This window comes from Ovis canadensis, chromosome 4 (genome assembly GCF_042477335.2).
Source record: "Ovis canadensis isolate MfBH-ARS-UI-01 breed Bighorn chromosome 4, ARS-UI_OviCan_v2, whole genome shotgun sequence".
Lineage (NCBI taxonomy): Eukaryota > Metazoa > Chordata > Mammalia > Artiodactyla > Bovidae > Ovis > Ovis canadensis.
The window spans coordinates 98,550,633-98,563,477 of record NC_091248.1 but is presented as its reverse complement, the minus strand read 5'-3'; positions in this window follow the sequence as shown (position 1 = coordinate 98,563,477).

Here is a 12,845-nt window from a genome sequence, read left to right as displayed (position 1 = left end):
GTTTTCAGAAATTAAGTGAAAGACAAGGAAAAACACAAGTAGATATCCTACAGCAGCAGAGAGGATAATAATGTACGAGAAACTGAAAATTACTCATGTTCCTGGGGCAAAGGAAGCCCCCCAAATAGGAAAATTATGCAAGATCAGGCTACGTAAAGTGTTAAAGTGTTACAGGCCAGTCAATAAAACATATCCTTAGCTAAGAAATAGTCTTCCAGTGAGCTACGAAATAAAATATTTGTGTTTCAAAAATACATTGAGAATACCAAAAGTGAGCTGTAATGTAAACTACAGACTTTGAGTAATAATTATGTATCAAAGTACACTCAAGTGTAAGAAATATACCAGTCTAGTGAGAGATGTTGGTAATAGCAGATATTATACATGTATTAGGGGGAAAGGTATGTGGAAAATCTCTCTACCATCCTCTTAATTTTTTAATGAACCTAAAACTAATCTAAAAAATAAAGTCTATTGCAAAAGTACACTGAATGCTAAGGAAATATTAGAAGAGAACCAGAACTTATATGGATAAACCAGTTCGAATATAAATGCAGAGATCATAGTAACAAATACCATTAGATTGTCCCAGAATTATAGTGGTAGAAATGGAGTACAGGAGACCTCTTAAATACTCAGATAATGGATAAAATATGGACAGGGTGGAAGAAAGTGACAGTGTCTAAACACTCTGGTGTCCAGATTTGGACTGAAATGGTAAAGTGTATAGCAATAAATCTAAGAAAGGTTACTTGTAAGCAGGGGGAACGATCATGAGGTTAGTTTTGGTTATGTGGATTTAAGGCATTTGAAACTTTCAAAACACAGAATATATGTTCAAAGAATCCTCAATGATATAAAAAAGAGCAATAGGTAAAATTTGCATATTATGATATTAACAAATATTAGGAATTGTAATAATACCAGAAAAGGAAAAAAGAAATATCCTCCCATCTGTAAATTCAAAACTAATTTTCAAAAACTAAAACACTTTTGTTGTACATCTGAGGCTAACACAACATTGTTCATCAACTATACTCCAATATAAAATGAAAAAAAAAAATAAAACCTCTTGGAACAAACAAAGTGAAAAATAAAACTTTTAAATTATCTGAAACAGTTTTAAAAGAGGAGCAATTTTATTTTGGAACTTATATAAAGCAAGTAAATCAATGTCAATAGGAAAATTCTTAGTTAACAATACTTTTTCTAATTAAAAACATGCAATAAAAATAAATTGTTTATGGTTAATTCTTTTTTTTCTGTCCTTAATTCTTTTTTAATATAAATTTATTTATTTTAATTTGAGGTTGATTACTTTGTAATATTGTATTGGTTTTATAAATGCTGGAGAAGGTGTGGAGAAAAGCAAACCCTCCTACACTGTTGGTGGGAATTTAAATTGATATAGCCACTATGGATACCAAAAGGGAAAGGTGGGTGAGGGATAAATTAGGAGGTTAGAATTAACAAGTACATTCTACTATATATAAAATAGATAATCAACAAGGACCTACTATATAGCACAGGGAACTCTATTTAATACTTTGTAACAATTTACATGAGAAAAAAATCTGAAAAAGAGCATATGTCTGTAAATGTGTAACAAAATCATTTTGCTATACATCTGAAACTATCAAAACATTGTAAATCAACCATACTCATATGAAATAAATATTAAGAAAAAATAATAAAAGATTTAAAATATTCATCTCACTCAGTTACCTTAAGAGAAAGTATCCTGAAAAAAGGAGACAGAACAAATATATATATAGTACAAAAGCAAGTAAGATTAAAAAATAAATTTAAAAATATTTGCAATATTATAAAATTTAAAAATATGTTGACAATAGATAAATTTGGACTTACCATAACTAATGAAAAAGGAATGCATAAGTGCTAAAAACATTAACAGATGAGGAATACTATAAAAAAGATGAAATAAAAAATAGGTTGCTCAATTATTTGCTAATAAATTTTAAGCTGGGATCCCTGATAGGTCAGTTGGTAAGAATCTGCCTGAAATGCATGTTACTCCAGTTCAATTCCTGGGTCAGAAAGATCCCCTGGAAAAGGCATAAGTTACTCCTCCAGTATTCTTGGGCTTCCTTTGTGGCTCAGCTGGTAAGAAACCCTAAACAGTCAACAAAAACAAGACTGGGAGCTAACTGAGGCTCAGCTCATGAACTCCTTATTGCAAAATTCTGACTAAAATTGAAGAAAGAAGGGAAAACCACTAGACCATTCAGGTATGACCATAATCAAATGTCTTATGATTATACAGTGGAAGTGACAGATTCAAGGGTTTAGATCGATAGACACAGTGCCTGAAGAACTATGGGCAGAGGTTAGTGACATTTTGCAGGAGACAGGGATCAAGACCATCCCCCCAAAAAAGAAATGAAAAAAGTCAAAATGGTTGTCTGAGGAGGCCTTACAAATAGCTTAGAAAAGAAAAGAAGCTAAAGGCAAAGGAGACAAGGAAAGAAGTACCCATCTGAATGCAGATTTCCAAAGAAGAGCAAAGAGATAAGAAGGCCTTCCTCAGTGATGAATGCAAAGAAATAGAGGAAAACAATAGAATAGGAAAGACTAGAGATCTCTTCAAGAAAATGAGAGATAACAAGCGAACATTTCATGCAAAGATGGGCAAAATAAAGGACAGAAACAGTATGGACCTTAACAGAAGCAGAAGACAGTAAGAAAAGGGGGCAAGAATACACAGAAGAACTAAACAAAAAAGACCTAGATAACCACAATGGTGTGATGACTCACCTAGAACCGGATATCCTGGAATGTGAAGTCAAGTGGGCCTGAAGAAGCAAAACTACAAAGCCAGTGGAGGCGATAGAATTCCATTTGAGCTATTTCAAATTCTAAAAGATAATGCTGTGAAAGTGCTGCACTCAATATGCCAGCAAATTTTCAAAACAGTAGTGGCCACAGGACTGCAAAAGGTCAGTTTTCATTCCAGTCAAAAAGAAAACCAATGCCAAAAAATGTTCAAACGACCACAAAATTGTACTAATCTCACATACTAGCAAAGTAATGCTCAAAATTCTCCAAGCCAGGTTTCAACAGTACATGAACCATGAACTTCCAGATATTCCAGCTGGATTTAGAAAAGGCAGAAAAATGAGAGATCAAATTGCCAACATCCATAGGATCATTGAAAAAGCAGGAGAGTTCCTGAAAAACATATGCTTCTGTTTTACTGACTGTGCCAAAGCCTTTGACTGTGAGGATCACAACAAACTGTGGAAAATTCTTTAAGAGATAGGAATACCAGACCACCCAGCCTGCCTCCTGAGAAATCAGGCAGGTCAAGAAGCATGAGTTTGAACTGGACATGAAATAAAAGACTGGTTCCAAATAGGAAAAGGTATACATCAAGGCTGTATATTGTCACCCTGCTTATTTAACTTATATGCAGAAGCACAAGCTGGAATCAAGATTGCTGGGATAAATATCAATAACCTCAGATATGCAGATGACACCATCCTTATGGCAGAAAGTGAAGAGGAACTAAAGAGCCTCTTGATGAAAGTGAAAGAGTTGGCTTAAAGCTCAACATTCAGAAAACGAAGATCATGGCATCTGGTCCCATCACTTCATGGCAAATAGATGGGGAAACAATGGAAACAATGAGGAATTTTATTTTGGGGGGCTCCAAAATGCCTGCAGATGGTGACTGCAGCCATGAAATTGAAAGATGCTTGTTCCTTGAAAGGAAATTTATGACCAACCTAGACAGCATATTAAAAGTGGAGACATTACTTTGACAGCAAAGATCCATCTAGTCAAAGCTATGGTTTTTCCAGTAGTCATGTTTGGATGTGAGAATTGGACTATTAGGAAAGCTGAGTGCTAAATAATGGATGCTTTTGAACTGTGGTGTTGGAGAAGACTCTTGAGAGTCCCTTGGATTGCATGGATATCCAATTAGTCCATCCTAAAGGAAATCAGTCCTGAATATTTATTGGAAGGAGTGACGCTGAAGCTGAAACTCCAATACTTTGGCCACCTGAGGCAAAGAACTGACTCACTGGAAAAGATCCTGATGCTGGGAAATATTTAAGGCAGGAGGAGAAGGGGAGGACAGAGGATGAGATGGTCGGATGTCATCGCTGATGTGATGGACATGCGTTTGAGCAAGATTTCGTGATGGACAGGGAAGCCTGGCATGCTGCAGTCCATGGGGTCACAAAGAGTCAGACATGACTGAGTGACCGATCTGAACTGATATTTTAAGCCTTCATGAAAAAGTTAATAGAAAAATATACCAAAATTGGCTCCCAGAAAGATAGCCACCCTAATACTTGATTTCCACCTACATTATATAGAAATTATACCAAAAGCTGCATCCCCAAAACACCAGACCCAAGAGTTTTAATAGGAGATCTCAATCAGAATTTAAGGCATGTAATTTTAATGCTACTTAAATTATTTCCTAACTTATTTTATAACTTAATTGTCCTATGAAGGAAATATAACATTGATACCAATAGGTGGACAAAACTGTAGAACAAACTATGAGGAAATTGTTTTTAAGCTTTCTGTGCAAAAAAATCTAAATGACATATTAATATCAGCATTCATAATATGTTAAAATGGGGAAACAGAATATATCTGTTACTCTTTTATTATGCTGCCTCTATGGTTACCAGATGTGGGGTTCAGGTTTTGGAAGGATTTAATGAGAGCATTCAAAAGATACAAACTTTTTAGTTTTAAGATAAATAAACGCTAAAAATGTAACGTACCACATGATAAATATAAATAGCACTTCTCTATGTTATGTATGAAAGTTAAGAGAGTAAATCCAAAGAGTTTTCATCACACAGACAAAAATTATTTTTCCATTTCTTTAATTTTGTATGAGATGATGGATGTTTACTAGATTTACTATGATAATCCCTTCATGATGCCTATGCATCAAATCATTATGCTGTGTACCTTAAATTTATCTAGTGCTATACATCAATCATATCTCAATAAACCTAGAAGAAAAAAAGAGGAATACACGATGAGGAAGATGGGCCTAAATCAGAAAAAAGACTGGAAAACATATTTTTAGAATTTAATAAATCATCCTGGCCTGTCTGTGGTGAACAGGCACTCCTGTATGAATGTTTGGCATAATCCCTATGGATGGTAATTTGGTAATAAATATCAAAATTACAAATGCAATGTCTTTGCACTCAAAAATTCTGTCTTAGGAAAATTAACCTAACACTTACTACACATATGTGAAATAATATGTTAAAAAGATCACTGCATTTTTACAGTAGTAACAATGTCTATGAATAGAGAATAGATAAGAAATTATTACATTAAAGAACAGAATAACATATATCCATTGAAAAACATCTATGTACTAACATGGAAAGAATTTGAATGTATTTTGAAATAAAATAAATGTATTCAATACTATTAATGCTAATCTTTATGTTAAAATATATAGACATATCTTCTACATACGTGCATATATGTATGTGCATGTTTGTACATATAAAAAGAGATACTATTTAATTAGTATAAACCTGCATGAGGCAAGGGACAGAGCATGGAGAAGAATAAATTATTTTTACTTTATACATTTCTATACTTCTTAATATTTGAAGCATGCATTTGTACTAATCTTCAATAATTAACTTGAATTTTGAAAAAAAATAGCATGCACAGTCAACAACACTAAATACTCTTGAAAAGTTAAGCAAATTGGGAAATGAAAACTTGAAATATTTTTACTTTCATTAATGAATTAGTAGATTTATCAGTGTATGTATCTGACTCGGAGCAAAAGAGATTGATAGTTTCCCAAATTTATTTGATCATTTGTTTCTTCTTCAATCACCTCATATTGTGGAATAATAAAATAAGTGTTCTATGGAATACACTGCTGGAAAACATGAAATTATGAATATTTTCCCATGAAACTTAAGAAAAAATATCTGAGTACTTTATCAGGCACTAACTTACTAACTTAACGATTCCGCAAACTGGTGAACATGCATGGCATGTGTTTCTAACAATGTAATTATACAGGATTTCATAAAATGACATATATAAATATAACTATTGTGAGAAGAAGTCTGCAATGAAATATGATAGAAGATGGATATGGGTGAGCTTGAAATCACTTCATGCTGAACTAGCACCATCAGTCCTTTGAATGACCTACATTTTTAATTTGGCATGAAACTATTTCAAGCTATGTAGTGAAACTAATGAGGCTGCTACAACTGTGCAAAGCAATAATCAACACTACTTTATTGTGGAGAGTTTATTAAGCCCTTGCATGAGGTGAACTAAGACAGCTTTTCTTTAAGGAAGGAGACATGTGTTTATACTGTTTGACTGAATAAAAATAAATATTCCAAATGTGTATGTTGCCTGGAAGAAGGCCAACAGCATTAGTTATTTTCAAGCAAATGTGTAGCTCTGAGTATCACTCAATGCAATGATTACAGAGACAGTTTTAGTGTTTCTTGGAATGTTTCTTCAGCTATTAAGGAAACAATGACAGTCTGAGAAAACTAATGATGTTAGAAGACAAAAACAATTACTCTGACTTAGACTGGGCATAAACATACACAAATACAAACTTACACATCTCCAACCGAAAGTCTTCCTACGAAAATAGTGTTTCTTCTAAAGCAATTCTAAATAATAATATTAAATCCAAATATTTTATTCTCACACATCTGATACCTGAAAATGAGCTCAGTTTCATCTTAGTGCTGTAGCATAATAAAAAAAAACAAAAGCTGAAATCTCGCATTAACAAAGTATTATTCTTTCTTTTCTTAGATATAAGCAAAGTCACTTATAGAGTTTATCAGGGGGGGAAAAAAGCACTTCTGCAATAATCATTATGTTGGAATGAATTTTCAAATTAGGGCCAAATGAGACAGTTCTTCCTGCCATTTGATTTGAATCTTGATATCTCTTATACGCAAAGGTCGTGACGGTCTGAAATCTCAGCAATCAAAGCATGTTACGTGTGTGCTTTCATTCATTCAACATCCAGCCATCTACCTACTCATTCACTGATTTCTCCAATAAATGCTGAATGTAATGTGGGCTCAGCACTGATACAGTGTATATAGCTAAGCCACATTTCATGCCTTCAAGGAGATCACAGCCTGGAGGAGAAGTATTATTCATGCTACTAAGCATTCTTAACTTGCCAGCTATATGGGGAGTAAGGTATTTCACTCAGGCTGGTCCTTAAAGAAGACTTCCAATATTGACGTCAAAGAAAGTCTTGAAGTTTGACTAGGAATTAGGTGAAGAAGGCAGGTAAAGCCATCCCATGGTCATGTGCAAAGGCACAGAAGGAAGATGTGGGGGGGGGTGGGTGGGAAGAATAAAGCTGATTTTGCTTTTGTTTTGTCTTTGAAATTCATTCACATAAAAACAATTTCTATAGTGTTCTTTTTTAATGTTGAGAAATGTCATCACCTATACTGGCATTTCTAAGATTATGGTCAAACACATATACTTTGAAGGGATCCTTAAAATATAATTTCAAAATAGACATCTAACAGTTGAAACTGAGGGAAGGGAGATTTGTAGCACGTGTATGGATTCAAATAAAACTGAATACCTTTAGAAACCAGCAAGAAAATTCACTTAGAGGAAAGTATTGCATGTGTCTTAAGGACAAAAGTAGGCATTTGGTTGGAGAAGGCAATGGCATCCCACTCCAGGACTCTTGCCTGGAAAATCCCACGGACGGAGGAGCCTGGAAGGCTGCAGTCCATGGGGTCGCTGAGGGTTGGACACGACTGAGCGACTTCACTTTCACTTTTCACTTTCATGCATTGGAGAAGGAAATGGCAACCCACTCCAGTGTTCTTGCCTGGAGAATCCCAGGGACGGGGGAGCCTGGTGGGCTGCCATCTATGGGGTCGCACAGAGTCGGACACAACTGAAGTGACTTAGCAGCAGTAGCAGGCATTTGGTTAGGGAAGTAACTTGTGGGGATGTTTGCAGTTAAACTCCAAAATCTAGGTTTTAAGAACAGAGCAGCAGATAGTTTCTAGAATGCTTTTTGTTTTGTTTTACAGATGCATTAGCTGTAGAGCCTTTGCTACATTTGAAGGTGGGTGGGGTCACAGTGACTAAATAGTTAAGGGAAAAGTCAGGGAAATAAAGAGAAGAGCTGTCAGAGATATGATCAGCAAGGCAGTAATAGGGTTTTAGGAAAAGAGACACTTTGTTGGGGGGTTTCAAGATGTATACAGAAGAGGATAAGAGACAAACTAAAAAGTAGTTGAGCTCATCCTCAACTACTAGATCTCTTTGAGTGTTAAATTTTAAAATAAATCATTAAAATCAAACAGCAACAAAAGCAAATTAAAAGTAAAAGCTAATTATGTATAAATTGTGAGAGAATAAATTTAAAACAGCCTAGCACATTAACACACAACTCTTTGAACCTTTTGAAAACATCTGTCTTGTAATTTTTTCCCAGTTCAAATGCATTAATTTTACTTTTCTTTAACATATAAATCTCTTTCAGGCACACCTTTAAGCTTGTCCACTTTGTAAATAATTTTGATTAATCTTGGCCTAGTTCACTAGCTACTTATATGAGCAAACATTATAACAAGTACAAATTTTCATCCAAGGAAAAACTTGGAAAATCCTACTGGAACTGTTAATTCAGAATACCAAAGTAGGAACTGGGGAAATTTTGTGGAACCTCAGTTCAGTCCCTCAGTCATGTCCAACTCTTTGCAACCCTATGGACTGCAGTATGCCAGGCCTCCCTGTCCATCACTGACTCCCAGAACCTTCTCAAATTCACGTCCATCATGTTGGTGATGGCTTCCAATCATCTTATCCTCTGTCATCCTCTTCTCCTTCCTTCCCAACATTAAGGTCTTTTCCAATGAGTTAGTTCTTTGCATCAGGTGGCCAAAATATTGGAGTTTCAGCTTCAGCATCAGTCCTTCCAATGAATATACAAGGACTGATCTCCTTTAGGATGGACTAGTTGGATCTCCTTGCAGTGCAAGGGACTCTCAAGAGTCTTCTCCAACACCACATTTCAAAAGCATCCATTCTTCAGTGCTCAGCTTTCTTTATGGTCCAACTCTCACATCCATACATGACTACTGGAAAAACCATAGCTTTGACTAGATGGGCCTTTGTTGGTAAAGTAATGTCTCTGACTTTTAATATGCCCCTAGGTTGGTCATAGATTTACCTCAGAAGAATTCTAAAAGTTTCAGTGAAAATGTTACTATTCTTTACTGAGTTTCACTGATAACTAAAAAGTATATATAAACTAAATAATCCAGCTTGTGGTGCTATTAATATTTAATAACCCAAACCTTAATACTAATGAAGATGAAATGAGTTTTTCCTTTGGTAATAGACTATGCATAGGGCATTTTTATAATTTTTAATTAATACATTAACACATGAAGTTAAATAATGTTAGAAGCTAGAAAGCCATGTTGATAATATATACATTTTCTGATGGTATTCCTAACAGCAGTTAAGTGAGACATAACGACTTTTTCTGACCCCATGTACCGTAGCCTACCAGGCTCCTCAGTCCATGGAATTTTCCAGGAAAGAGTACTGGAGTGGGCTGCCATTTCCTTCTCCAGGTGATCTTCCCAACCCAGGAATCGAACCCAGGTCTCCCGCATTGCAGGCAGACACTTTACCGCCTGAGCCACCAGGGAAGGCTTATATTATGTATAAAAAGCATAAATTTATTATCCTTTAAAAGTAGCACAATGAGCCATCAATTGGTTAAAACATATTTTTAGCTGCCACAATCCATTTCTAAAAAGACACTATCATGTTGATGCATGGCAAAAGCAGTACAATATTGTAAAGTAATTAACCTCCAATTAAAATAAATAAATTTATATTAAAAAGTAAAAAAATAAAAAGACACCATCATATTTAAATCATAGATTTTTTTGCATCTAAATAAAAGTACTGAATATTTATCTATTACATTAATTTTGATGATGATATACCTAGATTTTATTATTTTCAATACTCAATAGCCAATAAGATTGTAGAGTACATAAATGTTCATAAGTTGAACATTAATTATTAATTAAATATTAATTTTAATAATAAATTAAAATTACTTGCTTCATTTCTCCAGTTAGTCTAATAGGTTAGACTAGAACTTGCTACACATGCTGATCCATCTTTCTAACTCAATTCTCCTTTAACTACTCTCAAGGTTGCATTGATGATTTCATACCTTACAAGTGATAACTATAAATTCAGTCACTACAACCATAAAAAAAAATTTCCTCCCTAAAATCCCCACTGCTGCTTTATTCTGTACTCCAAAAGATACAGAAAATAATAATTGTCTAATGACCTCATTTGTAGAAGGAAATGGCAACCCACTCCAGTACTCTTGCCTGGAGAATCCCATGGAGGGAAGAGCTTGGTATGCTAATAACAGGGGCTGTCTTATTATTTCTCTCACAATTCTCATATTTCCCTAAACACAAATGAAAATATTCAAATGTATATTGTATTATTTTATAACTTCTAATATTTGAGAGAACTAGCCTAAAGCCAAGTTAGAACATTAGATTTATTTTTATAAAGTGTTAATATAATAGCAACAGGTATGATATTAGTCTTTTTATGTTAACAACTTGGATTCTGTCCTGAAAAACTGAATACAGAGACAATGGCCAGCTAATATAGGAAAATAAACCTCTGACCTACAACCTCTGTATCAACCAGTTCAAACAGTCAAACCATAACCTCTTCAGTAAATAGCCCAGGACAATTAGGATTTAGTCAATGACTGGCAGTTTAGTTCAGTCGCTCAGTCCTGTCCGATTCTTTGCGACCCCATGAATCGCAGCACGCCAGGCCTCCCTGTCCATCACCAACTCCCAGAGTTCACTCACACTCACATCCATTGAGTCAGTGATGCCATCCAGGCATCTCATCCTCTGTCGTCCCCTTCTCCTCCTGCTCCCAATCCCTCCCAGCATCAGAGTCTTTGCCAATGAGTTAACTCTTTGCATGAGGTGGCCAAAGTAAGCATCTTTTAATTTCATGGCTTCAGTCACCATCTGCAGTGATTTTGGAGCTCAGAAAAATAAAGTCAGACACTGTTTCCCCATCTATTTGCCATGAAGTGATGGGACCAGATGCCATGATCTTCGTTTTCTGAATGTTGAGCTTTAAGCCAACTTTTTCGCTCTCCTCTTTCACTTTCATCAAGAGGCTTTTTAGTTCCTCTTCACTTTCTTCCATAAGGGTGATGTCATCTGCATATCTGAGGTTATTGAGATTTCTCCCAGCAATCTTGATTCCAGCTTGTGTTTCTTCCAGTCCAGTGTTTCTCAGGATGTACTCTGCATAGAAGTTAAATAAGCAGGGTGACAATATACAGCCTTGACGTACTCCTTTTCCTATTTGGAACCAGTCTGTTGTTCCATGTCCAGTTCTAACTGTTGCTTCCTGACCTGCATATAGATTTCTCAAGAGGCAGGTCAGGTGGTCTGGTATTTCCATCTCTCTCAGAATTTTCCACAGTTTCTTGTGATCCACACAGTCAAAGGCTTTGGCATAGTCAATAAAGCAGAAATAGATGTTTTTCTGAAACTCTCTTGCTTTTTCCATGATCCAGTGGATGTTGGCAATTTGATCTCTGGTTCCTCTGCCTTTTCTAAAATCAGCTTGAACATCAGGAAGTTCAAGGTTCACATATTGCTGAAGCCTGGCTTGGAGAATTTTGAGCATTACTTCACTAGCATGTGAGATGAGTGCAATTGTGCAGTAGTTTAAGCATTCTTTGGCATTGCCTTTCTTTGGGATTGCAATGAACACTGACCTTTTCCAGTCCTGTGGCCACTGCTGAGTTTTCCAAACTTGCTGGCATATTGAGTGCAGCACTTTCACAGCATCATCTTTCAGGATTTGAAACAGCTCAACTGGAATTCCATCACCTCCACTAGCTTTGTTCATAGTGATGCTTTCCAAGGCCCACTTGACTTCACATTCCACGATGTCTGGCTCTAGATTAGTGATCACACCATCATGATTATCTGGGTCATGAAGATCTTTTTTGTACAGTTCTTCTATGTATTCTTGCCACCTCTTCTTAATATCTTCTGCTTCTGTTAGGTCCATACCATTTTTGTCCTTTGTTCGAGCCCATCTTTGCATAAAATGTTCCCTTGGTATCTCTAATTTTCTTGAAGAGATCTCTAGTCTTTCCCATTCTGTTCTTTTCCTAAATTTCTTTGCATTGATCACTGAAGAAGGCTTTCTTATCTCTTCTTGCTATTCTCTGGAACTCTGCATTCAAATGCTTATATCTTTCCTTTTCTCTTTTGCTTTTCACCTCTCTTCTTTTCATAGCTATTTGTAAGGCCTCCCCAGACAGCCATTTTGCTTTTTTGCATTTCTTTTCCATGGGGATGGTCTTGATCCCTGTCTCCTGTACAATGTCACAAACCTCATTCCATAGTTCATCAGGCACTCTATCTATCAGATCTAGTCCCTTATATCTATTTCTCACTTCCACTGTATAATCATAAGGGAGCTTCCCTGGTGGCTCAGACGGTAAAGCGTCTGCCTGCAATGCGGGAGACTGGGGTTTGATTACTGGGTCGGGAAGATCCCCTGGAGAAGGAAATGGCAATCCACTCCAGCACTCTTGCCTGGAAAATCCCATGGACAGAGGAGCCTGATAGGCTACAGTCCATGGGGTCGCAAAGATCGAACACGACAAAGGATTTAATTTAGGTCATACCTGAATGGTCTAGGAGTGTTTCCTACTTTCTTCAATTTGAGTCTGAATTTGGTAACAAGGAGTTCATGATCTG